Raw genomic sequence first — 5,822 nt, 5'->3', positions numbered from 1 at the left:
GGGGAAGTAAAAAGAAAATAAGAAAATTTAACATTAGTGAGTCAAGAAAAGTTTAAAAACAAAACCTGATGAACATTAAGAAATAATATGCAGAGAGGGCAAAAGAAAAGCTTCCAAATGATTCATTTTAATATGAAGAGAGGCTAAGATCAGGAAAGGTGAAGACATCCTGTCTCATCTGGATCTATGTTACTGTAAATCTAAAGATATAGAATTTACATAGAAATCTGTTCCAACATTACAAAGTTATTATTCGATAGAAAAAAGCCTTTGGGTCAGAAATTTGGTTTTTATTTTTTGTATTTTCATGCTTGCTCTGTAACATAAGGCAAGATATCTAGCCAACTTCAGTCACTTAGTGTTTGAAATTTTGGTAATATTTACCTACTCACCAGTTAGCATTGTCCTGAAAATCTAATTTGACAGTGGGAAGCAGGACAATCTATAAATAAGTGTTAAAACTTATAAGTCATTATTTTAAAAGTCCTATAAGTCATTATAAAAAATGCATTTATACTATAGACCATGTAGAGATTTTCATTATAGCAGCTAAATGTGCTTTAAATTTGCATTTTCTATAAAATTATATTTACTTTGCAAATATCAGTGGAAGAGTTACATTCAGAAATGAGGCACAGTTATTAGATATGTCAATTTTAACTGGAGACTGCAAAGCCATGGAATACTAAACTCATAATAAGGCTCACATTTATTCAAGATATAATTTTTATAATTAGAAAGAAAACATCATCACCATGTGAATGTTAGCATTATTTAGGTGAGAGTTTTTTAGAAGTGATGTTTAACAATAAATCATAAAAAGCCCTCTAAGTAAGTGTTAAGTAAGTGTTAGTTACTCAGTCGTGCCCAACTCTTTGTGACCCCATGGACTGCAGCTCACCAGGCTCCTCTGTCCATGAGATTTTCCAGACAATGATACTGGAATGGGTTGCCATTTCCTTCTCCAGGGGATCTTCCCAACCCAGGGATCAAACCCAGGTGTCCTGCACTGCAGGCAGATTCTTTACTGACTGAGCTACAAGGGAAGTCCAAAAAGCCATCTACTCTCATATATACTGCAGTCCAAAGGACTCTTAAGAGTCTTCTCCAACACCACAGTTCAAAGTCATCAATTCTGCAGTGTTCAGCCCTTGGACTGCAAGGAGATCAAACCAGTCAATCCAAAAAGAGGTCAGTCATGAATATTCATGCTGAAGCTGAAGCTCCAACACTTTGGCCACCTGATGCGAAGAACTGACTCACTGGAAAAGAGTCATCTTTCCCTGATGCTGGGAAAGACTGAAGGCAGGAGGAGAAGGGGATGACAGAGGTTGAGATGATTGGATGGCATCATCGACTCAATGAACATGAGTTTGAGCAAGCTCTGGGAGTTGGTGATGGACAGGGAAGCCTGGCGTGTTGCAGTCCATGGGGTTACAAAGAGTCGGACATGACTGAGTGATTGAAATGGTCATATATAATGCATAGTCTCAGGAAATATCAAATAATAACGAATTCAATGATTCAAACAAAATTATCATTTATAGTTATTTTGATTATTAATATAATCTAGTAGAAAGACTATATTATTAATAAGTTAAAGGACCTTCATAAATCATTTTCTTCTCTTGGAAAAGGAAATGATACCAATCCTACTGACTTTGTAGAACCCACTAATTGCATTAAAAAATGTGAGCTATTATTACTGTGAATAGGAAAAAATCTTAGTGTCAGGGAGAATTAAGATGATTTCTTTTCAACATTTTAAAATTAAAATATTATAAACAGTGCTGCGATGAACATTGGGGTACATGTGTCTCTTTCTATTCTGGTTTCCCCAGTGTGTATGCCCAGCAGTGGGATGGCTGGGTCATAAGGCAGTTCTATTTGCAATTTTTTAAGGAATCTCCACACTGTTCTCCATAGTGGCTGTACTAGTTTACATTCCCACCAACAGTGCAAGAGGGTTCCCTTTTCTCCACACCCTCTCCAGCATTTATTGCTTGCAGACTTTTGGATCGCAGCCATTCTGACTGGTGTGAAGTGGTACCTCATTGTGGTCTTGATTTGAATTTCTCTAATAATGAGTGATGTTGAGCATCTTTTCATGTGTTTGTTAGCCATCCATATGTCTTCTTTGGAGAAATGTCTATTTAGTTCTTTGGCCCATTTTTTTGACTGGGTCATTTATTTTTCTGTAATTGAGCTACATAAGTTGCTTGTATATTTTTGAGATTAGCTGTTTGTCAGTTGCTTCATTTGCTGTTATTTTCTCCCATTCAGAAGGTATATAATAGCCAGGACATGGAAACAACCTAGATGTCCATCAGCAGATGAATGGATAAGAAAGCTGTGATACGTATACACAATGGAGTATTCCTCAGCCATTAAAAAGAATACATTTGAATCAGTTCTAATGAGATGGATGAAACTGGAGCCGATTATACAGAGTGAAGTAAGCCAGAAAGAAAAAAACCAATACAGTATACTAACACATATATATGGTATTTAGAAAGATGGTAATGATGACCCTGTATGCAAGACATCAAAGGAGACACAGATGTGTAGAGCAGACTTTTGGATTCTGAGGGAGAGGGAGAAGGTAGGATGATTAGGGAGAATGGCATTGAAACATGTATACTATCATGTAAGAAACAAATCGCCTGTCTATGTTTGATGCAGGATACAGGATGCTTGGGGCTGGTGCACGGGGATGATCCAGAGGGATGGTGTGGGGTGGGAGGTGGGAGGAGGGTTCATGTTTGGGGACTCATGTACACCCATGGTGGATTCGTGTCGATGTATGGCAAAACCAATACAGTATTGTAAAGTAAAATAAAGTAAAAATAAAAATTTAAAAATAAATAAATAAAATTAAATTAAAATATTAAATAGTAGTAAAGCTTATGAGTTGCTTTAAGAAAAATAAGTATCTTATTATTGCTTCTTGTAAATTAGTGGAAGGTTTTACGGCCCAAGCTGGATTTAACATAAGCTTAAGTAAGTGGTAAGGGAATGTTGAACAAGGATTACCCTAGGAAACCTGAGTGGTTTGGTGGAAACCTGAGAGGCTTGGAGGTTGGATATGGAATGTACGGAGGTGAAACTGGGAATAAATAAGGGAACAAACAATTTGGGAAAGAAATAGGAAAAAAAACACTAATGGTTGATTTGTGGTATTTTAAGGTAATCATAGAAAAGCTAATGACGATTTTTCATTAAAAAGAACTATTAAATCCAGTAATCAGTCTCTACAGTATCTAATCAAGGAGATGAAAATGAGTGCCTTTAGCAGCTGATTATAAAAATGAAAATTAGAAGACAAATTTTGTCAAAACTTGATAAAAAATGAATTTGCTTTCTTGCTTCTTGGTTTTCTTCAAATCATAGCTAGGAGCTTTGGCAGACTTCCAAATATCTGTTGATTTCAAATTATGAGCATTCCATATAAGTTAACAGTTTATCCCTTTTGCTAGCTTTTTAAAAATGCATACTTGTTGAACAGATATTTTGGAAGTGAGGCAAATGTATCTACGCCACTATTTTTGTAGAAATCAGTCAGCTACTGAAGCAATTTAGACAGTAAATCCAAATATATATTTAAAATAAACATATGATTTATTTTCTTTCTTTTATAGAAATGCTATTAACTGGTCTATTGTGATTGGGCTTTTACATATGTTGGTTTGCAATACAGGGTATTGTTTTCAGCCTCATCAACTTCAAATGAAGATGATGCAGCAATGATGATAAAGTGACCTAGTAATATGCCCCCTTCATCATGGTTAAATTTTTCATTAAGATACATTCAGTTCAGTTCAGTTACTCAGCTGTGTCTGACTCTGCAACCCCATGAACTACAGCACACCAGACTTCCATCCATCACCAACTCCCAGAACTTGCTCAAACCGGTCCAATGAGTCGGTGATGCCATCCAACCATCTCATCCTCTTTTGTTCCCTTCTCCTCCTGCCTTCAATCTCTCCCAGCATCAGTCTTTTCCAACGAGTCAGTTCTTCGCATCAGGTGACCAAAGTATTGGAGTTTCATCGTCAGCATGAATCCTTGCAATGAATATTAAGGACTGATTTGCTTTAGGACGGACTGGTTTGATTTCCTTACACTCCAAGGGACTCTCAAGAGTCTTCTCCAACACCACAGTTCAAAAGCATCAATTCTTCGGTGCTTAGCTTCCATTATGGTCCAACTCTCAAATCTGTACATTACTACTGGAAAAACCATAGCTTTAACTACATGGACTTTTGTTGGTAATGTAATGTCTCTGCTTTTTAATATGCTGTCTAGGTTTGTCATAGCTTTACTTCCAAGGAGCAAGCGTCTTTTAATTTCATGGCTGCAGTCACCATCTGCAATGATTTTGGAGCCCATGAAAATAAAGTTTTCACTGTTTGCATTGTTTCCCCATCTATATGCCATGAAGTGATGGGACCAGATGCCATGATTTTCATTTTTTGAATGTTGAGTTTTAAGCCAGCTTTTTCACTTTCCTTTCTCATTTTCATCAAGAGGCTCTTTAGTTCCTCTTCACTCTCTGCCATTAAGGTGGTGTCATTTGCATATCTGAGGCTATTGATATGTTTCCCTGCAATCTTGATTCTAGTTTGTGCCTCATCCAGCCCGAATTTCGCATGATGTACTCTGCATATAAGTTAAATAAGCAAGATGACAATATACAGCCTTGATGTACTCGTTTCCCAATTTGGAACCAGTCTGTTGTTCCGTGTTTGGTTCTAACTGTTGCTCCTTGACCTGCATATAGATTTTTCAGGAGGCAGATAAGATGGTCTGGTATTCCCATCTCTTTAAGAATTTTTCACAGTTTGTATTAAGATACATTAGCAATCACATTAATGTCATCCACATCGGGATCATCAAATCTTTATTTAAAAGCTCTTTAAAATGGCTTTTCCTTTTAGAATTTTCAATTCTGGAAAATATCTGATGTTTTGTTGAATATTTAAGGAAATTTGGTTTGGTTAAAGTTTCAGTTCAATTCAGTTCAGTCGCTCAGTCGTGTCCGACTCTTTGCGACCCCATGAATTGCAGCATGCCAGGCCCCCCTCTCCATCACCAACTCCCGGAGTTTACCCAAACTCATGTTCATCGAGTCGGTGATGCCATCCAGCCATCTCTTCCTCTGTCGTCCCCTTCTCCTCCTGCCCCCAATTCCTCCCAGCATCAGGGTCTTTTCCAACGAGTCAACTCTTCACTTGAGGTGGCCAAAGTACTGGAGCTTCAGCTTTAGTATCAGTCTTTCCAAAGAACACCCAGGGCTGATCTCCTTTAGACTGGACTGTTTGGATCTCCTTGCAGTCCAAGGGACTCTCAAGAGTCTTCTCCAACACCACAGTTCAAAAGCATCAATTCTCTGGCACTCAGCTTTCTTCACAGTCCAACTCTCACATCCATACATGACTACTGGAAGGGAAGCATCATTTTCCTATATCTGATTTTAATAATATCTGAAAAAACAAGGTGACTTTTTATTCAACATCATGAAGTAACCAAAGTTCACATTCTTGCAGCTTTTATTCTACTATTTATATTGTATAGGTTCACTCATATGTTTAGCAATTTATTCAGTGATTGTACCAGGCTCTTCCCTAAGCACCAAGGATTAAATATTAAACTAAATATAAATAAATAAATACATAGTTCTTCCCCTTATGAAGTTTACATTCTAGTGGGAGAACATAGATCAAATATATACCAGTAAAATGTCAAATATTATTAAGTATTGTGAAGAAAAGCAATGATTAAATGTCAGAGACTACTGAAGGTTTGAATGGGATGAGAACTTT

The sequence above is a fragment of the Oryx dammah genome, unplaced genomic scaffold (genome assembly GCF_014754425.2).
Source record: "Oryx dammah isolate SB20612 unplaced genomic scaffold, SCBI_Odam_1.1 HiC_scaffold_23, whole genome shotgun sequence".
Taxonomy (NCBI): domain Eukaryota; kingdom Metazoa; phylum Chordata; class Mammalia; order Artiodactyla; family Bovidae; genus Oryx; species Oryx dammah.
The sequence above is the reverse complement of the archived record's forward strand: the minus strand, read 5'-3'. Positions refer to the sequence as shown.